The 14,619-nt window shown below is 50.1% G+C and overlaps 1 long non-coding RNA gene across 2 annotated transcripts; it reads right to left on the bottom strand.

Annotated features, from left to right (window-relative positions):
* Positions 1 to 5,512: 5,512 nt before the first annotated feature.
* On the bottom strand, positions 5,513 to 12,390 carry LOC136299495 (uncharacterized). 2 transcript variants are annotated; one of them, XR_010723506.1, is made up of 3 exons: positions 12,308 to 12,390; positions 11,316 to 11,383; positions 5,513 to 10,841 (listed from the first exon to the last, which is right to left on the bottom strand). It is a non-coding gene; the product is annotated as an uncharacterized lncRNA (long non-coding RNA). The 2 variants fall into 2 exon arrangements; XR_010723507.1 differs by having other exon boundaries at positions 12,223 to 12,309.
* Positions 12,391 to 14,619: the final 2,229 nt, after the last annotated feature.

Raw genomic sequence — 14,619 nt, 5'->3', positions numbered from 1 at the left:
ACCCCAAAGGACTTAGGCAGGAGCAGCCAGCTCAGGACCAGTAGTAAAACACCCTTTATCCATCCCCATAGCTAGAAGGTTCCTTCCTGCTTCCCTGGGTTTTCTGGCTGCACTGAGACTCCCAGAGGAGCACACACCTCTCTGCTCCATGTGCTCCTGCCACTGGGTGTTGGAGTCTCCCACCAGCATCCCAGGGTCCAAATGGCCTTTCTCCAGCTCAGCTAATCTGTCACTGCCAAATCTGTCAGCTGGCACATCATGGATGTGCTCCAGCTCCGGGTGGGCAGGGAGGGATGGCACAGGCCCAGGATTTTTCAGGGAAGGGGGTATAAGCTGCAAATGTGATGTTTTTCCTTCCCCATTTCCAGCAGGCTCCCAGCCTATTTCAAAGGGAATAGGCCACAGGAGGCTGGTGGGTTTTTAGATGATCTGCTGATGCTGAAATTTTCCCAAATTTTCATCGTTTCCATGCAAAGTTCCCCTGCCCTCTGTGCAACCCTCACGGCTGACAAACTGCCAGAAAAGGAGCAGCAGGGTGTTTGGGGCAGAGCCAACTTTCCAGGAGTGCATCTCCCCCTCTCCTGGGTGGATTTGGATGGCACTTGCTGCCAGCTCCCAGTGGGAGGATCTGCAGTCCCAGGGTGCCTGTGTCAGACTGGTGGAGGCTGTGAGTCCACAGGCTGTGCTCCTGTGCACCCAGAGTCCCCAGCTCCAGCCCTTCTGTACAGCAGAGAGGAGCTGCAGGCTGGACCCTGCATGGCAGGAGCCCAAGCTGGCACTGGTGCAGCTGGAGACCTTCCACCTGTGACAGCCCGTGCTAGGGCTGTGTGTCACAGCTTGTGAGTCCCTGTCACAGCCTGGGTGACCATGGACTCTACAGAGCAACCAATACCCTGCTCAGACCTCCAGCCTCTGGTTAAATAAAGCTCCTTATAATTAATCATCTCCACAAGTCCTGCCCCTGCACACACAGGCCACTGTCCCCTCTCTGCAGAGCAAGCTGTGCATTTCAAAGGCACGGGCCAGGCACCAGACAGGACTTGCAGCAAAACATATTCCAAGTGATGCTGTGGCAAGTAATTACAGTGATCCCTGACTCAGAGATCAGCCACGGCACTCACAACACAGAAAAGCACTTTGTATCTGTGGCAGGAGGAACCTGAACTCTTCCAAACCTGTCCAGTTACCTGAGGCATAGAAACACAGACTGGTTTGGATTGGAAGGGATCTTAAAAATCATCTCATTCCAGCCCCTGCCATGGACATGGACACCTTCCACCAGAGCAGGTTGCTCCAACCTGGCCCTGTTTAGGTCCCACACCACGATAAAAGCACTCAACCATGCTGCTGGAAGAGCCAGGAGCCTTTCTGGCTGTGCCCCAGAGCATTGCCTGGAGCACAGGACAGGGCAGCTGGAAGTTTTGACATGGAACTCACGAGCCAGGTGACACAGCCTCGGTGCAAACACCTCATCCCCCAGGAAGATGGGCCTTGCCTTGTCAGGCACAGCAACTGCACAGAGCTGTGACAGCTTTTGTGGCACCACCTGAGTTATTCTGTCAGCTGTCACCTGTCACCATGAAGATAATAAACACTTGGAAGGAGGGTACAGCAGCGCTGTGATGGCCTTCAAAACACGCTCAGTTGCCCCACCAAAGCAGCAGGTGTTTCTACCTGATGCTCTTGTGAAGCCAGGGAGGCCAGGATCCCCCTGGATGCTCCTGGGGACACAGAAAGTAAACATAATTTACCACCCACACTGCTCTCACATCCTTGCTTGGGATTGGGACCTGACATTACCTCCCTGAGACTGACAGAAACAGGGAATTGCTCCATGGCAACCTGGTTAAAACTAGCCTAGGGACTTCCAGGTCCCTGTCTTCTGTGGTGGCCCCAAAAGCCAAACACATCCTTTGTGTTTGGAGTGGAGCCCAGGGGGCTTTGCTGATCTGCACCCACAGATTTAGTGGAGATTTGAACATTGCAGTTACAGGTTTCCCTGTCCTTGACACTGAGCTTCCCCAGGCACGTGTTCTCTCTCCAGTTCCAGATCTCTGGAGCACGTTGTGCACCTTCTGCAGGATTGTTTCCACACTGGGTCACATCCTCAGTGGGTGTAGGGAGAACTGACCCATCACCTTCACACGGTGCTGCTCCCTCATGGGATCCCTCCCCTCCAACTTCAGCTGCCCAGAAATCAAGCACGTGATATAAACCAACTGTCTGGTCTTTTCCTGTGATCACTGGAGAAAGGTTGGCATTTCCCAAATTATTGCCATCACCCAGTGGGTGTCAGGGAAGGCAGGGTTCAGTTACCACCTCATTAGGGCTTTAAGGGCTTTGCAAAAACCCCCGAGAACATGAAACGTGTTTGATTTCCATGAAAAACCCGATCTGCCCCAGGGGTGAGTTAGTAAAGCTCCTCTAAACCACGCCAACAGCACATTTGGATGGATCAATAGCCCTGGCTCAGCTATCCTTGTTACTGCAGTAATGCTCATCTACAGCAATTACCTAAAAGCCTGGGAAGGGGAGGAGATCAAGTAATTTAGCAAGGGGACAAGGCCTTTGCATTGATTAAAAAATGTAATGGGAGCTTTGGTATGGTTTCAGAGGTGCCCCTGAGGTACCTGAGGAGCCGGAGGCAGGAGCCACAGCCCTGCTGGGCTTTGCCTCTGCCCTGCAGCCCAGCAAACCAGGGACAGCTCTGGGGTGCAGCCGGGGATGTCTCCACAGCCCACTTACACCAACAGCGCATCCCAGCCCGAAGGAGAGAGATGTGCCAGAGATTAGAGCGGGATGGAAGGAGGGGCAGGGCCCGCCTGTCTAAATCGATGGAACAATCAGTCGAAAGCGAAAGCAATTTCGAGATTAGGCCTCCTTTATGGAAAGCAGTGATCTCTTTGTGATGAAAAGCCATCCCAGCCCATCGCTGTAATCTTACCTCTGCTCAGGCAGGTTCCCTGTGTCTGTGCCTGACCCACTTCATCCAGCTCCTGAGCTTGCTTCCTTCAAGTGCAGTTTTAGCTCCACATAAACACCTTGTTTAAATTGCTTTAATCTCCAAGTGCTCTTTCTATTGATTTGAAACAGTGAAGCTGTCAATCAGCCCTTTCTCTTCACACTGCGGACCGGCGGGGAGATTAAAATAACAAACAAACAAGAGGCGGATGAGCAGGGACGTTAGCTTGAGTTTAGCAGGGCCTGCCAGCTTTATGGAGTCTGGAAAGAGGTGGAAACGAGGTCCTTCCAGGGGGAAACAAGGTCATTCCAGGTGGAAACGAGGTCACTTCAGGTGAAAACGAGGTCATTTCGGGTGGAAGTGAAGTCCTTGCAGGCGCAGAACTCTGCAGGAGGGAGGGCAGTGTGTGATGCCCTGCAGTGCCCTGCTCTTGCAGCCTGTGCACCCACTCACACAGCTGTGGGTGTCTCTTCCAGATGAGTGTTATGCAAATACATCCAGGAGACAACCTCGGTCTTAATGAAGTTTGCAGGCAGCACTAATAAGACACACACACACACAGAAGATAACACAGGTAAACAGATGCACAGAGACAAAAAGTGCTTTTCCCAAGGGCAGCGCGTGAATCCAAAGAGTCTCCTGATGAGGATCCAGCACCTCACCAAAAAAGTAATAAATAAACACAAGAAGCACATTCAATAAACCCATTCGGAATGACTTTTCCATGGGGTACTGAGGCAAGGCATGGACCTGTACTCTCACCTGGCTTCTGGAGCCCTGGCTGCTGGCAGCTCTGTCCCTGGGGGCCGTGCAGAAGTGCCACTGAGGAGGGACATTGGAGCTGGCCCACTGAAGCTGCGGATGCTCCTGCAGGCAGTGATGAATCCCCTGGCACTTCCCCTGGCTTGGAGAACACAGCAGCCCATCTGCACTGGGGCCCATCCTGATGGCAGGCTGGAGGCAGCGAGCTATTATTTCATCATTACAGCGAGGATAATGACAGGGCCAGAGAGGCTGATTGCTGCTGAAGAGGTCAGCGGTCAAGGAACTGAGAAGGAGAATAAAGATGAGGAATGGCACACATGGCTTTGAAAGAAGCGTGTGGTTGGCTTAGCCTTGCTCCAGTCAGAGTATTGATGATTAAAATTAAGCTGGGGGTCTCTAGTTAAAGTCCTCAGAGTGGAAGTGGACTGAAGTCCAGTGCAGTGCTAGTCACACACTCTGAAAATCCATCAATTAATCACATTATGCAGAGCCAATATTAGGCACAACAACACTCAGATCGCACTGCTGTCATGGGCTGAAGAGAGGCCCCTCTGGTGACCTGCTTGTTTCTGTCCCTTCCCACAAAAGGTGTTTTTTACAGCCCCATGACTGTGATAAGAACTCACCCTGCACTCTGTCGTGACCAGAGGGAGAGTTTCCCAGGACTCTTCCCCTTGTATCCAGCGCAGAGGGATTTTCAGGGCAATACATTTGTCTGCTAAAATCCTCTGAGTGCTGTGGCCTGGGAGGGACAGGAGACTGGGGAAATGCCAACCCCAGAGGAGCTGGAGGGACATGGGGGCTGAGAAGTGGGGCTTCAGCCATGCTCTGAATAATCCAAGGCAGAGCTGCCAGCCCTGCAGCTGGAGCGCTCAGGGATTCCTGGCGAGGGCTCACAGAACAAAGAGGCCTGAAATCGATTGGGTCATTCATTTGAATGTTTAAAATAATAATAATAACTCTCTTTGAATGGCTTTCTTTCCCCTCAAGCAATTTAAGCAGCTGCTCAATTTCCATTTGGCCTCGAGATCCTTTTATTGATAGGCTGTAAAAATTTGCATGTGGTAGAACGGCTGCTGGGGAGTTTGCGGAGGGAGGGTCACACCTTTGGAACTGCAGGGGCTGCGGGGTTTTCACTTTCTTCTGCTGACTTTTGAAAGCAGGAGCAGGAATAAAAGTTGGAGCAAAGGGGTCACAGAGGAGCCAGCACAGATCAAAAGAGAAAAGATCACTGTCTGCACTAAATTAAACAACTGTCCTACAAAACAGCCTCCTCTGCTGCCAGTCCACTCTCAAAAAATTCCAGTGTTAGATACAGGATAAGGTGAAAGTCTTAGCGAGAAAATATTCAGTGACTGAATGAATAAAGATGGAATAATGAGTTTAAATACAGGGTAGATTTAAGGTTAGAAGGACAGCTGGCCTTTCCCTTCTGCCTATACAACCCCGAGGTTGTGTGTATATATATATATATATATATATATATATATATACACACATGTTGTATATATATGTATGTATATATGTATGTACATGTTGTATGTATATGTATGTATGTGTATATATATATGTAGAATATATGTACATATATTCTATATTTTGCTAATATAGCAATATTTAAATATTTTACTAATATTCTTTGGTGGAATGGGAGCAGAAGAGGAAGGAAGGCATCAGAAGGATTCATGTGATTTTTTTTTGCATGATAGGCAAGGCTGGGGTGTGAGGTGAAAGTTGCTTCTGCATGGGGGAGCTTCAGAATATCCTGACAGCTCAGAGAAAACCTTCTGGAGGCTGGTAAAAGACAACTTATACAGGGAATAGTGTAATATGGGGAAGAAAAAAAAATATATGTCAGCAATCCCTTTCTGATGATAGAACAAAGTGTCATTCCAGGAAAACAAGCAGATTTGAAAGAGGGAAAAGAGAGAGACTATAAAACAAGTAGATTTTTTTTCCTTTTTATACACAAAACAGAGAGTGGATTGATGTCATGATTTTAGAGGACTTCAGTCCTATGAATAAAGATGTCTTTCCCCAGTTGTTCACAGCTGGCTGGCAGCCACTGGACACAGCAGCGAGGGCCAGAGCACGGAATGGAGCAGCCAGGACTGAGTGGTGGATGGGGATTATGGACAGACAAGGGCCTGGGGAGAGGTGTCAGTTAAAACAGAACAGGACAGCAGCAGAGTCACAGCACAAAGACTTAATCTGTGGGCTTGTTCTCCTCTGTAGGGGTGGGCTGATGTGACACCCACGCACCGAGCAACAGCTGGCAACATCTGCCGCAGCTCCTCCTCTTCTTCAGCTTTCAAACACTTGCTGTCCTCATCAGTTCTTCGGATTCCTCCTCCCCTTGCACTTCCTGACTGCTGCAGTTTGCTTTTTTTTAATGAAGTCCCTTACTGGGGCTTCAAAGGGGAGGTGCACAGGAGTCAGGAAGAGGAGGGAGTGGTGCCTTTCCGTCTTTCAGGTTAAAATTGCAGACACACACATATGCATACACACCGGCAAAGCAAAACAAAGAGGGAAATCGATAGCCCTGGTCAAAACTCATTTTCAAATCTGAATGAAGTTTGTGATTAGTAGAGCCCCGCAGATGTCACTGTTTCAGTCTTGATCTGATCCTTAAATGTCAGCCTTGCAGAATCACAGAGCACTGGGGGTGAACAGGACTTCCAGATGCCACCTAATCTATCCCCTGGTCAAACTGCCCCATTTACAGGAGATTCTCCAGCAGGGAGAAATGCCAGGTCCTTTTTATGGTGTGGTGTTGTGTTTGGACTAGAAAATGAAATGGGCAAAACCTGCTTCCTTGAATGAGTTTACCCCATCCCTGGCACCCAGCATGTCCCAGGATCTCCCAGATGAGCAGGGCAGATCCCAAACTCAGACGTTCCTCATCACCAGCTCTCCAGTAGGTTTTAGCATCTTCCCCACTGGGTTCAGAATGGGTGGGGAGAGTTGGGAGAGATGATCATGCATGGAGGAGAAGGAAATTCAGGCTATTCTAATCTCTACAAAATTAGCAATTTTTCATTTTAATTTGTATTTGATCAAATGACCACAGGCAGATAAATGGTGGGGCAGGAAGGTGAAGGACCAGGCAGGGGTAGGTGGGGATATGAAAATGTGAGAGAATAAATGAGGAAAATAAACTTTAGCCACCTGAGCTTGTTTCTGAAGCTGGACATATCTGGTGATTAGCAAAATCCAACGGAGCCACATTTACCTCCTGCCTGCCTGGGATGTAAATGTCAAGAGTCCTGCGGCTGGGAGAGGACCATGAATGTCTGCAGCACAGCCAGGGGGGTGAGGAACCTCCAAATGAGCCTGACATTTGCTTAACCTGAAACAAAGGGCAGGGAAGGGGCCCATCCCAGCCACTGAGAGGGCTGTGGATGAAGAGCAACACCTCGCTTAAACATAGGCTGTGGAGCTATGACAGAGGGTGAGCTGTGGGAGTTTGCACGGGGAGGGGGTGCCAAGAGGGTGGGTGGAGGAGCAGATGTGTTCACACTCCCTTTTGGCAAAGGGAATAATAACATTTGCCTCCTTTAAAGGGGAGGCTGATGAATAGTTAGTAAGCCTGGGCTGGGCTGCTTTCCATAGGCTCTGTCTTCTCCCAGGGCTTTTCATACAGGAGGATTTGAGAACCAGGACCTCTAAGCTAAATAAAGAAAAGCGACGCAGCAGGGATGTTTCTCTTTCTTGCAAAACTCAAAATTCAAAGAAATTTTTCGTCTTCTTCAGGGCAAAAACGAGATCTCAAAATTTTATGGGTTGAACCGATAGAGAAGCACAAAGAACAGGTTCCCTCAGATGAGTCAATGTATTTGTGATGAGCAGAGTCATCTAAGACAAGATAAATGTAGGTTCAGGTCTGCCTCCACCTGCTTCAGAGCAAGGCTGGTGTCAATCAAACCTCAGTCATTCTTTGGGTCCTGTGTCCCACTTTGACTCAATTCTGCATCCTTGTCCATTAGAATTGTCCTGCTCCAGTTATGGACTCATCTAAGCTGCTTCATCCCCCGTTAGAAAGAACTGATGTCCACCCAGGAGCATTTTCCAATTGAAATCCATTTCAGGGAAATGAAATCACAATAGAGGATCTGTGGTGCAGTGTCAGACCAAAGGTTCCTTGGTTTCTATCTCATGGAGCAAAGCTTCAGAGAAGGTCTAAGATCAGAGGAAATAAGGAATGACCCTTTAGGTCAGGCAGTTTCCAAGAACATTTCCAACTACAGCTGGTTTGTGCCATGGAAGGACACTTTGGTTCGAGGCACCTCAGTCCTTAGAGTCCCCTGGCACTTTCCTTGAACCAACACACAGCCATCACATCACTTTTGCTGCACACAAGTACGTGCATGGGTTTGAAAAAGCTGCTTATTACAGTTCAGTGGAGGAGGATAGACCATATTTTATCACAGATCAGTTTGTAAGGTTCATTATTGATTTTAATGTACCTGTGCCAAGAGGCAACGACGGGTACAGTTTTTTAAAGAGAAGGAAGGAAGATTAAATATACTCAATCCTTGTCACCTTAGCAAACATTTATCCATCCAGTTGTGTGTGATGAGAAGTCTCCATTCCAATGGAGGAATTAAATTTTAATAGGACAGAAACATGTTTCTGGGGCTGTCATGGCCCAGCATTGGAGCAGACTCTCGCACTGAAGGGAAACACCAGAGACTGCTGACAGAAGGAAACCAGAAGGTGATAACTTATGCCTGAATGACTGATAGTGGGGAAGTAGGTGATGCAGGACAGGACTGATGTGGAGTGTCCTAGCCTGTGATGGGTGAGGAATTCTGCTCAGCAAGGGGGCAAGAACCCCCAGCATTGCTGTAGCTCACAAACGTGATGCCAAAGTCAGGAAGAAAACCAACAAACCACAGCAGAGACCAGAAGGCTCCTCACTGGTGCACACTCACTGCCACAGGTTCCCCAGCAGCAGCAGCACTCAGCCTGCAGGACTGTGTTTACAGCTCAGCTCCTTCTCTGCTTTGCAGGTGGGCTCTGCTCCAGCTGGGGAACGTGCAATCAATCCAGGTGGTGCCAATGAGAGGGTTAATGTCCCTCAGCAGGGACAGGCTGGCACAGCAGGTGAAGCCTTTGCTGGGCTCCTCAGGGCCAGAGTGCAGCATGTGGCAGAACGAGCCCTAATGAACTGGGCCACTGCAGGCTGGGGAATGGTTTGGGCAGCTCCTGTGCCACGCTGGGTACCACAGAGTGGGCACAGCAGAGCTGTCCCACCAAGGTCCCCTCCACGCTCCACTGGTGACCTCGCTTTACCTCCTGCCCTTTAGTGGCCTTGGCAGCTCCTTACTCCCAGTCATTACCAGCCACTGTCTGGATTTAATGAGGCCAGAGTTCGCCGGATGAAATAAATGCAGGTTCCCGAACCCTCTAAACCAAAGCTAATGAAAAATATATGCTCCCTCACTCCTGCTCTCATTTTCACATCCTGCAAATTATCTGTGCTAATGCACGCAAGGCGCTGCTCCTCCGCGGCTTCAGATGCTGAACTTTGAGTCTTTGTCACATCAGCCAGCACCAAGTAATTCCGTGCAGAAGTCTGACATTTCCAGTTGAAAAAAATAAATTGATTAAAATTCAACAGGCATGTAGTGTTCAGTTTTTAAAGGTCGGCAAATCTAAGGAACTATCAACTGTAAAATAATTCAGCATTTAGAGGGGAGGGGCGGCTGGGGGGGAGTCCTGGGAAGAGGGAAGGAGCGTGGAATGTTAGGATCATTTACTGCCTGCATTTCACTGTCAAGAACATAATTACAGGCAATTTAATTATTGTATAATGGAAAGGGTCCATCTTCCTGAGCAGCACAGCCAGATCCTCCTTTGCCTCCCCGGGCTCTGTGCAGTGCAGATGTGGGGAGGGGTCTGGCTGTGGGGGAGTGCCTGCACAGGGACCTTGGAGGATGGAGATGGAGCCTGGGTGAGGCTCAGCTGAGGGAGACTTTCACTTGTCCTTCTGTTTGGAACCACAGAACCATTCAGGTTAGGAGATCACCCAGTCCAACCCCCCTGCCAAGGCAGGGTCACCTGGAGCAGGTGACACAGGAATGAGCCCAAGTGAGTTTGGAATGTCTCCAGAGCAGGAGATGCCCTCCCTTGGGCAGCTGTTCCAGAGCCCTGCCACCCTCCATGGAAGGAAATCCTTGCTCAGGTTGAGGTGGAGCTTCTTGCATTGTAGTTAATGTCCATTACTCCTTGTACTGTCACTGGGTACCACTGGAAAAAAGGTAAAAGGATCACTGAGCACCACTGGAAAAAAGGTAAAAGGATATTTGGATCAATAACCCCATCCCTGGAAGTGTCCAAGGCCAGGTTGGATGGGGCTTGGAACAACCTGAGATAGTGGAAGGTGTCCCTGCCTGGGCATGGGGTGGAAAAAGATGATCTTTCAGGTCCCTTCCAGCCCCAAACCATTCTGTAATTACAGAATTACTAATTAGTAAGAAACCTGGAGGCAGAAGTCTTCAGTCTGAGCCCTCTTTGGCAGGTTGCAAGTTCTAATTAGGACACGCTCTCTTCCCTGAATTGCACTGTACATGTATAAATCATGTTATCTAATGCATGGCTTCTTTTCTTCTCCCTTATCTCACACTCTTGTTAAATTCTTTCTTCTTCAAACTCTTCTGTGCATGAACTTGAGACCAGTTCCTTCCAGCCTGGAATATGTTTGGTTTTACTGCTCTGTAAACTCAAGAAATATGTCCTAGAGCTTAGAGGCACAGAGAGCAGAGCAGGGTCTGGAGAGAGGGATATTCAGCCTTTATCATTCAGGACCCCTGAATATCAGGGAATAGTCAATATGCTTGTGATTTATTATTCCTTGTAATATCAAATTCTGCCCTCACACCTGTGTCAGTCCATTGACTTTACTGGGGACAGGAACATTGTGGCTGAAGGGAAGAACGTGGCCCGTGAAGTTACTGTTGGATTGTGGCATCCAAGCCAAAGACCACCAGAAGGACTCAGCTCCAGGGAGCAAAGATCCACATCAAAGGAGAGCAAGATGATTCCTGCTGCAGGGGGGCCGTAGGAAGCCTCTCCAGGGGAAACTGTGACTCAGCAGCAGGCAAAACCAACCCTGAAAAGTAGAAAGAAGGGAAAAAGAAAGAGAAAGAAGGGCCAGCAGGCACATTGCTGTTTTGTCTATCGCCCAAATGCTGCTGTAGTCAGTACAAAGGACAGGCAGAGGAAAGGGAACATTGTGTTGTCTTCGCTTAAAATGCTTCCAGCATAATCTGTGCTAACTCAGCTCCATCCCTGGGCCTCTGTCTTGCCTTGTCTCAACAGGAATCCACTCCATGCATCACTGCAAGCTCCTTCTAAGCTCCTGACCTCTCTTATACCACTGGACAAGCCTCCCTGCCCCTTACCCTGGCTAGTGAGCCCCTTCTGCAATGGGACAGCCATATCCCCACCCATGACATCAGCCAGTGCAGGGATTCAGCTCTTCCATCACCACACACAAGACCTGGACACCCCTTCTGCAGGACCCCAAGCACACAGCCCAAGTCTCCAGCATGCTGAGTACTTGCTCTGGGCTGATCAAGCTCACCATCAGGCTGCAGGGGCATCTCCCCAAGTGGTCAAGACTCTCCAGATCCTACCCCTATGGATTGAAACCTGTGCCAGGGAAAGAGGAGGAGCCCCTGTGGAGCTTGCACAGGTGGGGTCTGGGGCAGGTGGGGCATCCCAGCTCCCCATGGAGCAGGGCCTACTGATGGCAACACCAGGGCTCGTTCATGAATCAGCATCAGCCAGGCTCTGCACTGCCTCCCTTCCCTCCCACTGGTACCCAGCAGCCAAAAAGCACCATGTTGATTATTCAAGAGCGGGCTCTTAACAGCTCTAATCAGCTGATAATCCAATAACACACTCAGCTGAGCTGCACTCTCAGCTCCCAGGTCCCTGCCGCTGAGAGAACATTTACAGCTGCCTCAAGTTGATAAAAACTGCCCGGCTGGCAGGAGGGGAGCACAGCCAGTGAATCACACTCCCTGCTTCCTCCTTCTCCTCAGCCAGCCCGGCACACTCTTCCTCCCAGCCCAGCCTTCCCCAGCCCCTCTCTGCTCCCAGATTTTGGCACAGCTGGGTGCTGGTGGGGTCCTGCCCTCGCCATGTGTGCAGCTCCCACAGTCCAGCTCCCGAGATCCTCTGGGAAGTAAATTGCCTTTTCTCTAGAGCTATGCCCCTGGCAAAACTGCTTGAAATGTAATAAATAAAAGGGGAAGCATCAAATCCACATTTTGAAGGCATTTGAAATGCAAGATGCCAGGGACCAGCCAGCACAGCCTCAGGCCCTTTCAGTTCTCCAACACTTCAGCACAAACTGTGAGTGTTCAGCCTGGGTGGCCTGGAGCCAGCGCAGGGAGAGACATTAAATGCAGAAATTTCTCTTCCTCCGCATCACCCCAGCTTTCCATCCCAACCCCAACCTGAGGCAGGCAGAAAGCCATTCACACCTGCTTCTCACTGCTTTCACAGCTTGATTTCTCAGATAGAGAGTCTGGCTGAGCCTCCTGGCGCAGTCCTCTCTCCTTGCCTCACCTTCCATTTCGCACAGCTCCTCTTGTCCACCCGGGTCCCTCCCCGGGGCTTTGTCCCGTGATGGGGTCATGCCCAGCCCCTCCTGCCCCACACAGCAGCTGCCTGACCCCATCTCATTAATCAATTCCCCTCATTAGCCATGTAATTGCAGGCGACTGCTTAATTCCTCCAGGTGTGTGACAGGGCTGCACTAGAAAAAGGTGTGGAAAGGCAGTTCTAGGCCTAAGTACAGATATTCATTAAGAAATTAAAGCAATTTCCCCAGGCACTGAAATGTGTAGTTGCATCTGTGTTGTGCATGTGTGCAGGAGTTTGTGCACTCAGAGCATATCACCCTTTATTTCCTGACACACTTTAGCTGGCAGATTTACTGCTCAGACAAAAGGGTGTGAAGAAATCTGTTTCCCCTCTGTAGCCCTTTCTTGGGTACCAGAAGAATGAAAGCAAATGAGTAAACCCAGAGCAAGGTGTTTCTTCCTCACCAGCTCTCCCAGCTCATGGATGTCTCCAAATGGTAATTTTTCCTTGTGTGCCCCTTTGGAGCAGGAAAGTGCATGGTTTGGAGTCATATTAAGATGTTCAGGTGTAATGGAAACTAAACTGGGGTGGTTGGGTAGGGAGGAGAGCTGGACCAGGCCTCCTCCATGGTCAGGGCACAGTGGGCACCACACACCCACAGGGCCGTGGGGTTCGTGCTGCTCTTTTCTCTCCTGGTCCAAAACTCTCCCTGCTCAAACCCCTTCGTGGGACAGGCTGGCCTGCTCTTCCTCCTCTTCCTCCTCCTCCTGGGATGCTGCTGGTTACCATGGCAACCTCACACCCAGCAGGAGCAGCACCAGCTGCCCATCCTCACCAGAGCCTCCTGCAGCCCCCCAGGAGGGCTCCCAGTGGAGGGAACAGTCACCCCTCACAGACCATCATGTGCCTGTCCCCCTCCCTGCTTCCACCTCTCCCCAAAGACAGCTTGCTCCCCTCCACCCCTTCTCCTCGCTGTCCCTGTCTTCTCCCCTTTCCTGCAGACCCCAATTAATCCTGGATGTCATTTCTCTGGACCTGCCTCAGGATTGAACTGTGCCCTCCTGTTCTGGCAAGTCTCTTTGCCATCTCCAGCCTTCCCTCACACACTGCAAAGTCTTTGCTATGACAAGTCCCAGCCAGCAGCTCCTTCTCTCCCAGTGCTTTTGCTTCCCTGCCCTCTTTGTAGTCTGTCTCCTCTGTGCCAAGCTGCCAGTCCTGAGTGGACTTGTCTCCAGCTGGACTTGATGATCTTAATCATCTTTTCCAACCTTAATTGATCCTGTTGTCCACAAAAATCAGATTGGTTACCCAGCGCGTAACAATTCCATGATTCTATAACATCAGCAGCATTCAGGGCCATGGGATGGGACATGCACATCCTGCTGTAATCAGAATTCAGGGACCAAAAGAAAAACCCATTAAAATGCAGAGCCCAAACCTCCTTCTTGCCTCCACAGTGCGTGCCGAAAAGTTAGTTCAGTGCTTCCCCTTGTGCTGCTTATTTTGGGTGTAGAGCAGCTCTGAATAGCTTCGGTGTGGCTTCTCTGCTCTGCTTTGTGTGTAATCCCCTCTCTTAAAACAGCCCTGATTATATGCTTAGAGAAGTGGCTGCAAAAGCCCAAGGGACACCAAGATTCTCTGCAGAAGAATCTGGGAAGAGCTGGGCTTTTGGTACTGAAAACAAAGTGAAGAAGTATCACTGTCTGGCTTCTCCCTCACTGTGTAAAATTCCTCACAGCAGTAATGATGTGCTTGGGGAGCTGGGGCCACTGCAGACACATCTGGGAGGGGGACAGGGCGGGCGGGAAGGAGGGGAGCAGGCACACCACATCTCCGGGGGGCACTGTCTTGCTGGAGGTTCTTCAGGGCTGCAAAACGCAGGTGGCAGCCCTCAGTGCTGCATCTGCATGAGTGAGTTGGGGCCAGATGTGACCATCCCACCTGTGGTCTCCAGGTCCTGCCTGCTCAGTTCTCTCCAGTCCTTTCCAATTTCACATTACCTGGGCCAGTGCACAGCAATTTAGAACAATCCCACCGGGCCATGGAAGGTCCATGTAGGTCTTGACCAGCCTCATTTCACACTCCAGGCACAGGGATATGATGAACTGCCTCCTCTCTCACCTCTCAGATCTTTCTGGGTCCATAAGGACCTGAAAGAGTGGAAAAGACCCAACTGTGCCTTAAGGTCAGGCCCTGCCCAGGTGCTTTTCTGTACCAGAGCCTTTGAGTCCTTTTTCTGAGGTGTTTTTAGGCAGTGTGAGGGGGGAGGATGAGCACAGGGTACATGGACAGCA

Source organism: Chamaea fasciata, unplaced genomic scaffold (assembly GCF_029207755.1).
Source record: "Chamaea fasciata isolate MVZ Bird 193981 ecotype frontalis unplaced genomic scaffold, bChaFas1.0.hap1 SCAF_20, whole genome shotgun sequence".
NCBI lineage: Eukaryota > Metazoa > Chordata > Aves > Passeriformes > Sylviidae > Chamaea > Chamaea fasciata.
This window is presented reverse-complemented; position numbering and strand designations above follow the sequence as displayed.